Genomic DNA, 14,408 nt, shown 5'->3' on the forward strand with positions numbered 1-14,408 from the left:
AAGCACAAGGACCCAAGTGTGGCCTCTGACCTCTGGGAGAGCAGCCCCGGTGGTCCCAGAAGAAAGGACACCCGGGGACTCACCCCGGGGCAGACGCCACCTTTGAAAGGCACAGGTGCATCAAACACTTGAAACTCAGCATCCTCACCTGCAAAACACCTACTCTGAGAGGCAGAAACAGACAAGAGCTTTGTTCCCCTGGCTTAGCTCTTCCCAGAATCCCTCAGTGCCTGGGGTCCTGGAGTAAGGAAAAAACCCGGACACCCCCAAGAAAATATGCATGCGCCATCCTATGCACATGTTTGCAAATCCCTCTCCAGCTTGAGAACCAGCCAACCAGTGAGAGCCATCTTCCCCCCAACCTCTTCTCCTTTCCATCAGCTGCCCCCTGCCCTCGCTCCTCCCTCGCGCCACCCCACCGGGACCCCTCACTCCTCAGCGGCAGTCCATTCTCAAGAATTTAGCCCCAAACTCTCAAATCTGTGCCTGGATTTCTAAGGCCTTCAAACCCACAGCCTCCATCTGAGTTCCAGAGCAGGAGTGTCCCCTTTCCTTGCCCTTGGGGGGAGCTCAGATTTCTACACACCCTTAAAAAAAAAAAAAAAAAAACAACCCTTCCCTCCTTTTGGGCATGAGAATAACATCTGGGGACAGATGTCTCTGGGTCACCTTTGTCCTGGGGCTCCATCTCCCCCTATGTGCAGTCCAGAGTGGACGCTGACCTCTCTCCAAGGACGACCCCTCCCCCTGCTCCTGATCCTGTTTATGGGCTTTTTTCCATGATGGCAGCTTCTTTGCAGCTGGAGGCTTTCAGCTGCTCAGCTCCGCTCCTTTCTGCTGCAGAGGAACATTTCCCATGCCACTGGGGAGCGGAAATGCTCCTCCCATGCATTTTTGAAAGACCTCAGAAACCTCTGCATAAATCAGAAGAAGTTCATTTATGGTTTTAGAATATTCTGGATCATTTATTTGGTGTCAAGGTGCCTGAGCCTGAGCCTTCCCTTTTCAACCCGTGCCCTGCAGGGCTCTTCTGCATTTCCTTTGCATGTTTGTTTTGGTTTGCCCTGAAATGCAAGCCAGCCACAGGGAGACCTTTATCATTATTCCGAATAGATTTTTCTCCTAATGACAAACTCTTTGGAGGTTTGACAGGGAGCCAGTGCCTTTTCCCCTTTTAAAAACCAGCAACTCCTCTAGAGCTCTTCCTCCCCAGCCACGCAGGCTGGGCTCTCAGATTTCAGCCTGTCCTTCCTGAGAGTTGGAACAGCACCCAGACATCCTCCCGGTGACTTCCTGCTGCCTTCGTGTCACCCAGGGCAGGCAGCCTAGAGAAAGGCGCCCCAGATTGTGGGGACGCCCTTGGAGAATGGCAGCGTACCCCCACAACCCGCAGATTTGGCATGCTGACCTCCTCGGGGCTGTCCTATCAGAAATGCCCAGAGAAACGAAACACGCAGCTGACATTTTTAGCAGTTTGCACAATGGCTATCCCCACCTCACCCCTCCCCCAGGCTTTTTTACAACCTTCCAGGCTCTGGATTGACATCCGGATGGTCGGTGTTCCCTGCTTTTTGCTCTCTCAGTATTTCTGCTCCCCCAGATCATGTGACAGAGACCTAAACTCCTGTCCTCAGAGGACAATCAGAATGACACCTTTAGCGTTTGTGCTTGATTTTATGGCCTCGTGATCTTGTGCCCTTTGGAGTTCAAAGGTCACATCAGGCAGCAGGCAGGAAGGTTTTTGATGTAACCTCTGAGCCTCAGAAAACAAAAGGCCAGAGGCCCACAGAGACAATCCATCTCAAAATGGCCATACAGAGAATGCAACTCAATCAGCCTGGACCATGCAAATCACCCCACATTTTTATGGAGCACCCTGATAAATTCACACTTATCAGAAGAAGGGACACAAGCCCCACGATCCCGTACATAAATCAAAGCTTGAGAAAAGCAAAGAAGTGAGTTTACAACTGGTTCAGAATGGAAGGATTTGCCAGATGTGATTTATAAATTGTCTTTCTCCCCCCTCCATCCACACACAAGCCTACGTGCACGTGGGACGCGCGCACACACACACACAATGGTCAGTACTACGCCACTGTTTGGAAAATCAAGCATTTTCTTCTCTAAAGGCTTTGCCCAGCACTAAGTCAGTGAGACCCTTCAAAGGCCAAGTGCTTCCTCCTTTGCCGCCGGAACCATCCTCAGAAACAGGCAGTAAGTCAGTAGAGCGGGCAGCGGACAAGAGAGATGAGGACTTGTCCCATTCTGTAGAACAGATGTCCCCTCCCCTATGACACAGAGTGTCCTTCCACAGCCCTCAATCCCTGACACACGTGCCCCCGGGCAAAGGTCAGATTCATTTTTGAACTGGCGAGAAATTCTATCCATACAATTAGGCTATGGAGCGGGTCGGCCCCCTGTGGTCCAGGACTATTACAGTTTTACTTCTCCAAGAAACACCTACGAGTGTGTGTCTAGCCTGGCAGAGAAGATGCTGGCACTGGGACATAGGCCTTTAGAACTTTGCCAAATGAGTCAATATGAGCGAGAGTGGTGTCCAGAGAACAGACCGCAGGGAGAGAAGATGGGCCTCACCCTTCCAGACGAGGACTGGGTTTGTGGGTAAAGAGCATCCTCTTCTACAGTGAAACTGAGCGGTGCAGGCGTTCCCAGACTCCCGCCGCCGAGCCTCCGTGTGCAGGACGTGCTCTCCGCCCTGTCGCACCCAGGCTCGCCCTCCTCTCTTCACTTGGCGTCAGACTGTGGTTTCGCTGGGAGGGGGTACATCGTTGCCTCGACCTGACCAGTAGCACAGCAATGTCAGATGGAATTAGGGATTCCCAGAAAGAAGCGAGGAAGGACGAAGCCCGGTCCTACAGTTGGAAGGCATCGAACAGGCCACCCCGCCTGCCCCCAAAGCTTCACTTTCTTCATCTGTAAGTTGGAATCACGCTCCTTTCCAGCAGCCCGCTCTGCGTAGACCCTACCCCAGGGGTCCAGACGGCACCATATTGGCTCACGATTTCTCTGGTTCTGGACACTCTTATCTGGGCACAGGAGAACGGACTAAACCACTATTTCTATAACCCTGTTCTCCCACTCAGGGCTTCCACAGATTATATCCTTCTCAGAAATAGAAAACTGCAACCACGGAAACCATTTTCCAAGTGATAACTGAGCAGCAAATATTATTGTTAAGTGGGTCACAACATCCTCTGGGCTCTTCTGGAAGCCCATCTCAAGGTGTGGACAGGAACTAGCTGAGAGCTGATGCAAACTGAGGTTCCAGAACCTCACAGTTCTGGTTGGGTCTGCCGGACCAAGGACTCTAAGCCACTAGGGCTGGAAAGGCCAGGGGTCTCTTCGCTAGATCACCACCTTTCTACCCATTCCATAGACACTCCGACACTTGTATCCAGTTCCACAGGGGCCTACAGGAGGTCACGTGGATAGCTGGGAAGCGCCAGGCTGAGAGTCGGGTTTCTCCATTGCCAGGCCATAATAATCCTATGCTAGCGAGTGGTTACTGTGGCCCAGGGCGTGGGCTATCTATGAGCCACATTGGCTCATCTCTACGACTGTGTTATTCTCCTTGTCTCAGAGATGAGGAACCAGAGTCCTGAGAGGTTTGATGGCTCAGATCTCACACCTGGCCTCTGGGGAGGCAGGATTGGGTTCCAGGCCCGTGCTTGTCGCCACCCACCTCAGCCCTGAGACCCCATTTCTATGCTCTGACCATACAGTGCTGCCTCATAAGGAGGAGATGTGAACTCAGCTGATCCTAAGGAGAGTGGGGGGTGTGGAGGGGGCTGAATGGTGTCCTTTGGAAAGACACGTCTGTGTCCTAACCCCCCAGAGCCTGCGATGTGACCTATGTTGGGAGAAGAGTCTTTGCAGATATAATTAAAGATCTCAAGGTGAGACCATCCTGGATTATCTGGGGCAGGCCCTCAATCCAGTGACAAGGGATTCTTATGAAAGACAGAAGACCCAGAGAAGGCCACGTGAAGACAAGGCAAAGACTGAAGTGATGCAGGTACAAGCCAAGGAACATGTTGGAGCCACCGGAAGATGCAAAGGTTCTCCCCAGAGCCTCTGGAGGGAGCGCAGCCCTGCCAACATCTTGATTTTGGAATCTGGCCTTCAGAACTGTGAGAGAATACATTTCTCGATTTTTTCTTTCTTTTTTTAAGCCATTCAGTTGGTGGTACTTTGTTACAACAGCCCCAGGGAACTGAGACAGCGTTTCTTGTCAGAAGTGTTGTGTCGTCAGCATTTTCTGTCAGAAGTATTGTGTCATCAACATTTCCTGTCAGAAGGGTTGTGGCGTCAGAGCTCCGCCTGGGAAGCCAGAGCAGTTCCTTAGGTTTCTGAGGCCACAGCCGTGGGTTCTGTAATTGTGAAATCTCCTTCCTTCCAGGAAGCGCGAGAGCCAGAAGGGCCATGTGGTAAATGAATGCCAACCCCAGCCCAGGCGCCGACCTGCTGTCCCTCAGGCCCCTGACCATTGCAAAGCTGCCAGGAGTGGCTCTGGGGACTATTAGTCCATGTACTTCTTGCTTAAGGGCACCCAGTTCCTTTCTCTTAGGGAGACTTGGCAACTGAACCCAGACTCGTTCTAGCCTGAGTCAAAAATGTAGATTTACAGGGACGCCTGGGTGGCTCAGTTGGTTGGGCAGCTGCCTTCGGCTCAGGTCATGATCCCAGCGTCCTGGGATCGAGTCCCACGTCGGGCTCCTTGCTCAGCGGGGAGCCTGCTTCTCCCTCTGCCTCTGCCTGCCATTCTGTCTGCCTGTGCTCGCTCTCTCCCCCTCTCTCTCTCTGATAAATAAATTAAAAAATCTTAAAAAAAAAATGTAGATTTACAAATTAGCCAGCATGGGCGTGCGTCGGAGGTAGGTTCTTTACTCTGTGGAAGCTTTCCTTTCGATTCCAATCCCTCCCGAAGAGCCATGCAAGGTCACTCGATTTACAAAACTCACTTCCTGTGCAAATGTTTAGGATCACGCCTCTTAGGGAAAGCATGGTCCATGGTGCGGACCGCCTGTTTGCTCACGCTCAATGTTCAGGTTCTGGGGTGAAGGGCAGAGGGTCACACTGCTGGTGACACAGTTCTGTGACCGAGCTCAGCACAGGCCCGGTGGGACGCAGCTCCTCATTCCCACTGCTGGAGGGGGTCATCCTTCCCCGTGCCCCTGCTTCTCACCTGTAAGCCGGAAGCGCCACCCCAAACGAGGACAGTTGAGGAGAGATGGCACGGCTTGCCCCTTGCACCCTGCGCTGTGGACATAGGCGCTCATTCGATTGTTGCCCCTCAGACAACAAAGGTAGGGATTCCCAACCTTTCTCAGGTAGGACGCAGGCCACACATCCTGCTTTGCTGGTGCTGTTCTGAGTGCCCAGATGTGACCCGCCTGGGGGGTCCGGCCGCCTGGAATCACCACACCCGGCCAAAGGGCTAGGGGACCAGTAAACAATCAGAACACTGAGAAACCAGCACAAGAGTCACGAGACTCTGCCCTATAAAGCTTATTTTCTGCACGCATTTAATATTTAAGGAACCCAACATTTTAAAAAGTGACACAGTTCCAAACCTCAGAAGCAAATCTTAAGAAATACAAAAATATTTAAAGATGCCTCCTCCCAAGCAGATAAAAAGAGAGTGAAGTTTGTGTGTTTTTTTTTTTTAAAGAAGCTTATGCCATGGGTTTTGATAAAATGAGATCACTGAGATAAAAAAATTATCCAAGACTCTGCACCTACCTGTGAATCACGTCGACAACGAACCACTTTGCCTTGGATGCTGGAAAAAATCCTTGTGGACGTATAGTTTGGGGAACAAATAAAAGCCCCACTTTCCTTCACTTTCAGGACGGAAACCCCCTTCCTCCAATCCAACCCTCTCAACCTTCAGCTGCACACACGTGCACTCGCACGCAGCCACGTGAGCACGTGCGCGTCCTTGTGCGCACGTGCAAGTCCTGGTGCACACGTGCACGTGCGCATGCCCCCACCCCCCAAACACACACGGAACCAAGAAAGGAAGGAAAGATCAGTAATGAGAGAGCCCACTAATGGATTGGCTTAAGTATAGAACAACATCCCATCACTGTTCTAGAAAATAATCAATCAAGCACTTAATTTTAAACATAAAAGTAAGCTGCCAGGAGACTGTTAATAGATAACCAAATAAATTAACAGTTGTAGGTGGGATTTGAAACCAGGTCAGATTTCCTTCTCCCCCACGCTCCCAGCCCATGCATATAAAGGGTTTCCCCAGCTTGGCACCTGATCTCACACTGTTTCAAAGCGAAATCTCCTTTTAGCCAATACCCCCTCTCAGCGGGCTCGTCACTTCAGGGAATTGTCCTTTGTACGTCTTCCATAAATTTTATAACACCGCTACTTTAAAATATTGATGGGCAACTTGGCCTTGGCCCAGACCCGCAGTGGGTTAGTGTGGACATGAAAACCTTCGGGAGCATGGACGCAGGAAGGAACATATCCCCTGCTGACCTTTCTTAAAGGGACAATTGTGTGAGTGCAGTGGTTACCTGAGCTGGAGGCCGGCCCGGCTTTGATGGCGGTTCTGCCCTCTGGGAGTCCATCTCAGAGGCCCTCGGGGACAGGAGGGTGTGTGGGACACACACAGGCAATTGCTCAGGTACCCGCAGACCCGTAAAGGGTAAGTGAAATGCACACTTAAGCCCCCAAGTAGTTCTAACCCGAGACTCCACTTTCTCTCAACACTCAAACTCTTTGCAAAGTTATTGATGAATAAGGATTGACAGCTTTAGAGTCTGTCTCTTCTCCCTCTCCCCGTGACCTTCTCAGGGCAAGTGACCAAAAGTAAATGCAACAAGGAACATCAAAGGCAGGGCTGGAGAATTGATCTCAGATTCCTGGAGGCTCCGTGAGTGCTCTGAACTTCAGCGATGACATCCATTCCACCATCACACTCTCTTCTAATGTCCCCCGAACAACAACCCAGAAAATTCCACCTCCTAGAATAGTCACCACTGAGACCAATACAGCAATTGTCTGCTAATCAAATGAATAACAGCAACAGCTGTCATTTATGGGGCCTTTCTCTCGCTCTCTCTCACACACACACACACACACACACACACACACACACACTGAGCACTGCACTGTAGTAAATACATTATGCATGTTATTTCATTGAATCCTTTTTTTTTAATCTGCAAAAATATCCTTTGATTCAGAATATCCACTGCTAGGAATTCTTCTCATAGAAGTAATTGAGGATATGTCCAAAGATTCTGTTTATAAGGGTGTTTATCCAATTTTAAGCAAGAAATGAAAATAAGAAAAAGTTCCAACAGTGGAGAGGTGGTAGAATTACAATCTATCCATTCAATATAATACTGTGTAGCCATTTAACACTATGCTGTGAAAGAATATGTATTGACCAATAAAATGTGTCTAGGAGAGAGTGTTCGGTAAGCAGAAGAACAGTAGGAACAATAGGATTATATTTAAGAAATTATAGAATGTAATACATATAATGCATAAAGTATGTGATGAAATTCATCAAAGTGTCATAGATCATGGGTGATTTTTTTCTTCATTTTATTTCTCTTAATTTCTAATCTTTTATAATTTCTAATAAGAAAAAAATAGGTACTATGTCCAAATATTCATAGCTCTACATTAGCTTAAGAAGAGCCCATTGCACAAAGCCCTCTCTGGTCTATAATGTGGTTTTGCCACACTGTCTCAGTGGACCCTCACAGCAACACTTTCAGTAGACAGAGATGTTTGGGAAGTGCAGAGAATCTCAAACACACACACACACACACACACATGAAAGAGAATGGTAAGAAGAAGCCAGAGGCTCCCCTCACCCCACGGGCAGGGGGTGCGCAAGTCTGTGCAGAGCAAGGCTGCCCTTGGCCATGACCCAAAGGCTGTCCTCCACCGTGGGGAGTGTGGCCCCACATGCTGCATCTGGGGCTCTCAAAGCAATTTGCCTCATTCCTTCTTTGGCTTCTTTGGCTTCCCCAAGCCCCCAAGGGCTCAAGTTCTCCAGGATTTCCCTCAGCCTAGAGTGGGAAGGGTGGGCCAACATTCCAGAATACCTGGGAAGCAGAATCTTAACTGGGATGGGAGTCTGCAGTACCAGGGAGCTGCCTCTGACCCCTTGAGGAAAGTCAGTTATTGGCATTTCTTCCCAAGCCTGCCATCAGTGACATCACAAAAGGTAGCTTGGCCGTGGTGAGACTATTTACACCATGGAAAGTGGCAGACGCTAGAAATCAGCTTTGCTTTCTTCCCGCAGAGAGCCAAGACTTACACAGTTACCAGCCCCCACTGCAGTGTCACAACTAGAAGCCCATGTACTGCAGCGAGGGTCCATCTACACATACCCGCTTTCAACAGAATTCCGCCTGCATAGACTAAGGCAGGACGTGAATACTCTTAGGATAACACGTTATTCAGAAAACTCCCAATATTTACAAAGCCTTGCCAGTCTGCCTCCTCTCCACCCTCCTTGTGGCTACTTGAGTTTGTTTCCTTTTGCTGTGTCCTCTTCAAGGTCCAAGAAAGGCCACCTAACACCCTTCTTTCATTTCTAAACTTGATGGTGGGAGCGAGTAGAGTGGTCCGCTCCCCAGTAGGTGCTCGGTCTGGCTGTGAACTCGGTCTTGGCCCTGAGACTTCCCTGGGGGACCCTGGGGCACGGTGGCCTCTACCTGGGCCACCTCCTCTGGCGCTGCGTGAACTGTTTCTGCACTTTCTGCACTTGTGGGCTAGGAGGCTGGGAGGGAAACTTTATCAGGAGGTAATTCGGTCCAGATGGTGCTAATGCAGACAGAAGTAACAGGCAGAAGCGCTCACTGGGGCAGGTCCTTAGTCTGGGGGAATCCATTTAAATTTCCTTGAGAAGTGGCTGTCACCGAGCAGCCACGTACCCACAAAACACTACCCCACGCTACACAGTGGCCATCCGATGTCTGAGATGCTCCCTGAGAGACACCCAGCTCCCCGCAAGGTAAGGCCAGGTTAACCTCCTCCACCGGAGAGCCCAACCACAGCTCTGCTGCGGACTTGGCCTTGGGGGATACGGGAAGGATCAGGCATAAAACCCTCAAGATCACCCAGCTCCTGAGGATCAAGGGATTTCGACAAAGGATCACCCAGGGCTGGAAACAAAAGAAGGCCTCTCGGAAGCCCAGGAGGCTGACGCAGGCTGCCAAGAGAGAACCTGTCTCTATTCTGGTCAAGTTCTGAGGCATTCGAGGGGCTGGAATTCACCGCTCGACGCAGCTTTCTCTTCTCTGTCACAGACTTGACATAAGAAATTCAATGAATACTGTTATGCTGAAAAGAAATTTTAAAAAATATATAATTTTTTAAAAAGAAAGAAAGAAAGACACAAATGAAAGAAAACACCTGTCTGCAGAGCCCAGCCCTGAGAAAAGGCCCCTTGGCTTCAGGAAAAATAGAAACTGTGGAAACCAGAGGCACTAGGGTGGGATGAATCTGCGGGAGGGGGTGGCCCTAGTGTGAGCACGCGGGGCGGCTGGGGACCCAGCGGCCATCATTCTCTCCGGCTGTCACGGACGTCATGAGGTTGAGCCTTCCTAAGGAGCGGACGTGAACCGGGAGCCGATCCTGACGGAGCCCCCGCGGCTCTCGAGAGAGTGATTCACGTTCCCTGAGCAAGTCCCAACGGCCGCGGGTGGCCCACACGTGTGACAGCTCTCTGGGGCCTCGGGAGAGGAGAGGCAGCCCAAAGCCATCCCCTGCAGACCCCCGCCAGCCCCCCCGGCTGCAACCGATGGGGAGAGCCACACATCTCCACTTTCCAGGGATTCTGTTAGTACAACGGGCTCGTGGAATCTTGTTGGAGACATTGGAATCTTACTAAAAGATGAAAATTCCTCCTTACCGTGGGACAGCCTCCGCTCAGAATAGATGGTGACAGAGAGAGTTGCCTTGTGCATTGTGCATCCGAGGAACAAGTATGCAGTCCGCATGGACCATTCCCATCACCCCAGAAGAGTTTCCTTTCAGGCTCTAGTGTTTGGTAAACGCTCACCAACCAGCTCTCTGGAAAACACCACCTATGCATCTGTGAGTGTGTATTTATTGTAAATTTTAGCAGCACAAAAGATATGACACACTTTACACAAACAATAATAAAACACACACTGCTCTTTACTGGAAACCCATATAGTCAGTGGGTCCTCAAAGAAAGACTTTTGTTGATTTTTACAAAACTCCTGCATCTGTAGGCAGCCTCTGGTTGCAGTGGGTCAACAAGTAGAGTTCTGACATGAATGCTGATTTTTTTTTTTTAACGAGTAATAAAAAAGTTAAACAATTTCTTTGGATGCCAAAACTTCATTTGGATCCTTCAGATAATAGTTTTCAAATAATGGAAGGGTATTTCAAGTGTTTGCACTATTCACAATGTAATGGCTACAGATGACAACTTTTCTTCTGCATTATTGATATTTTTTCTGTCACTTTCTTAAGTCTAGATAATCAACAAAACAGTCAAGTCCTAATTTATAGTATTTGCTGATTCCCACAGTGTACATAGCCCCCATCACAGCCCACTGCAAGCTACCACGATGTCACTGCTCTGACATGGAAAGAGGCACGGTAACTCGTCATAGATACTGTTTCCATCAGATAGCACAATAAATGTAAATAAGCACAACAACCATAATAAAATGGAGTAAAAGGGGCGCCTGGGTGGCTCAGTGGGTTAAGCCTCTGCCTTCCGCTCAGGTCGTGATCTCGGAGTCCCGGGATCAAGCCCTGCATGGGGTTCTCTGCTCAGTGGGGAGCCTGCTTCCTCTTCCCACCTGCCTCTCTGCCTCCTTGGGATCACTGTCAAATAAATAAAATATTTTTTTAATGGAGTAAAAGAATTGAGATGTGATGAATTTTGAATATTTGCTACTTTTGGTTTTCATATAATTTAAGATAGAGAATTTTTAACAATTGCTGTTTAATAGACATTTTAACAATCAACCTGCACACCCTGGTTTATATGTCTGTGCAGTCAATTCTATATGTATATATTATTTATATATTTCTCTTTATATATTATTTATATATTTATATGTATTTATATATAAATATATATATATTAAATATATATATTATATATATCCCCCCCCAAGGAAAAGACTACTTCATGAATTCTCAGGGTAGAATCTATTGTTTCTTAACCTGTCAGGCAAGTAAAGCTTTGACCCACAGGGTCAGCCGGCAGAAAGGTTGACCCAGCAGAAAGGTTGACACGTGTTGCGACGTGTAGCAGCACGCCTAGAACGTCGGAGTGACAGCTCTCAAGCAACCAGAAACAGGACCCGATTCCTGCCCAAAGGTTTCAAAGGCTCAAAACAGGCTTTTTTCCAAAAATGTTTTTAATTCTAACATCCATCTTAATGGCTTACTCTAGGCTAATTTGGCCAGTAGTTTGTTCTACTAAAAATGGAAGCTAATGATTTCAGCTAAAAACAACTAAGCCAGTACTATCAGAGTATATCGTAAGAAACCAATGATAACTGGCTGCATTCGTTTTCCACATCCTTCTTCCTGTAGAGAAGCTTAATAAAATTCCCACAGCAAGAGCAAAAGGCTGTCTTCCTCCCCAGGGACCTAGGTTACGAATGTGTTCTCTAAGGGCATCTACCCCCTAGGGCTCCTGGAAGACTCAGCTCCTGCACCAGGCACTCCTGCGGTCATGTTAGGTCCATGGGGAAAATACGGATGACATCACCTTATTCCTCTCCAGTACCCACCGGTCCCCACAGCTCAGCTGGGTGCTGTCTAATTCAGCACACTTTATCCTTTCGAAAGGAAGTGGATTTTGAAAAGAGGCACAACATTTAAGGCAAAGATTAGATAGTAGTCACAACACGCAACTGTCCAGCTGGAAGAAATCAAGCAAAAAACAAAAGTCAGAAGTTTTCAGGTGCCACCGTGTAAAGTAACCAGGAATTCTAGTTAGGGAAGCACCTGAACACCATTACGGCATGATTAAATACTTTAACTGGCAATGATTCAAGCATAAGGCAGGTTTCCTAATTTAGATTCAATCCACTGGATGTATGGACTCTGAAACCTTATGATACTAGTTTCTATAAAGTGAAATATAATATAAATAATACATATAATATAAATGTGGCCAAAAAGCCACACCTGGATTGAGAAGCTACTGAAGCGACTCGTTACGAAGGAATCTCAATTATTAGGCAATGAGAACAAAACTCCTAATATTTACAAAGCCTTTCTGGGACATGACCATGATGACATGTTTTAAATCTTATAATTTTTAGAAGTCATGAAAGGAATGGCTAGCTTTTGTCTTCCTCTGAGGATTCCCCATATTTCTATTGAGACTAAGAAACTGAATGATTTTAATTCAGGGCACTCGTTTTAGCAACAGCTCCAAACTCAGTGGGCTTTTCTGCCTTGCTTTTCTACCTTGTGACATCTCAACAGATTGTCCATTTCCATCCAGTGTTGGGACATATGTTCCTGTGCCGTCTTCAGGATTCCGACAGAAGGGGTTTCTCAGGCGAGGTTAGGAGCTTAGAATCAAGGTACTAATGGCCCCCAGCTTAATGCACCTGCGTCCACATGTGGGCACACACAGACATTGAGTTCTCGCTCTGGCCACCAGCTTTAACTGCTCCTCCCAGCTCTAGCTACACCAGCTGGCCCCTTCCCCCATGACCTTCCACCCCCAGGAGGGAGGAATGAACACAGGGGTGTTCTAGAACCATCAGCCCATGTGGTTCCTGATTCTGGGACGGATGTAGGTCTCACTGCTGCCCAGTGATGTAGGCTCACTGTCTTGGTTTAGTGACATACGTTGGAGAAACACAGCGGCACCTGATTGAGCAAATGGCCTCTCTTCCATACCTTAGAGTTTCCTGGATTAAATGCCCAATTTATGAGAACAGATTGGCCAAGGGGAAAAAACAGAATGCAACAACTTTATTCTAAGAACCTCATCCCACCAAATCAGTGTATTTTCCTCAAAGAGAAATTAATCTATTTTCAAGATCAGCTGAACATGTAAATGACCTATAATGACATTAGGATTGTGGATCTGAGGTCACTTCTGACAGGCTTAATTTGGGCAACGTGGAACAGAAAATCCCCCTTCTTTTCCTATCTACATGGCCATCCCTGTCTCAATAATTTCAGTCGTAAAGAAAAATTTAACAGAATCCTAGAGAAATGTAACGTTCTGTCCAAGGGGTTACTGAGCGAGGATGAGTCCTCTGAGGTACTCTCAGGAAGTCATGAGGGCTCCCTATGCGGTCAGCACCAACGAGTCACTGAGAGACATTTATAGGACTTTTAATAAGGAGTTTCATTTCTCCCCAAGCAGACTGAATCTTCATCGAGTGTAAACATTTCTTTAAATTTAAAAAAGGTAAGTAGTTCCAAAAGGCAGATCCAGAAGGAGCGTTCCGTTCTTCTGTGCTGTCTGTCCAGGGAACTGGGCCTTCCAAGGACCCAGGAGGCTGCACTGCCTGGCCACAGCGCCTGCAGGTTGATGCATCAGGTAGAGCCAGGTCTGTTCCCAAGAAGGCGCTGCCTGCAGCACACTAGCTAATGAATTACCAGGGCAAACATGGAGACTTCAAAGTCAACAAAGAGCATCACCATTCTCAAAGACTATCAGCTCTGAGAAGAGCAGTTGTGGGGGCGCCTGGGTGGCTCAGTGGGTTAAAGCCTCTGCCTTCAGCTCAGGCCATGATCCCCGGTTCTGGGATCAAGCCCCACATGGGGCTCTCTGCTCAGTGCGGAGCCTGCTTCCCCCCTCTCTCTGCCTACTTGTGATCTCTGTCTGTCAAATAAATAAATAAAATCTTAAAAAAAAAAAAAAAAAAAAGAACAGTCGTGGATTTTGTCCTACCACGTGTCCCCTCGAGTGCAACCCTTCCGCATCTTTGGTGAATAACAGTCCCAGGTAACCCTGCTCAGGACAACCCACGACATGAACACGGATCCCAGGAACACCCTCAGCCTCTCACTACAAGGGCCCGTCTGGTCCCGCTCACAGTCAAGGATATGATTTCATACAGCCCAGTCACTGTTGATTGGGAGGTTTCCTTAGCCAATGAGGGTTTTCAGATATCCTAGCAAGACCCCTGAATTGCAGGTGCCTGGGTGGTTCAGTCTGGTCAAGCATCAGCCTTCCGCTCAGGTCATGACTCCCCAAGGTCCTGGGGTCAAGCCCTACATTGTGCTCCCTGCTCCACAGACGCCTGCTTCTCCCCCTCCCACTCCCACCGCTTGTGCTCCCTCTCTCATTGTGTCTCTGTCAAATAAATAAATAAAATCTTTAAAAAAGAAGAAGAAGAAGAAGAAGAAGAAGAAGAAGAAGAAGAAGAAGAAGAAGA

Source organism: Mustela nigripes, chromosome 8 (assembly GCF_022355385.1).
Source record: "Mustela nigripes isolate SB6536 chromosome 8, MUSNIG.SB6536, whole genome shotgun sequence".
NCBI classification, from domain to species: Eukaryota; Metazoa; Chordata; class Mammalia; order Carnivora; family Mustelidae; genus Mustela; species Mustela nigripes.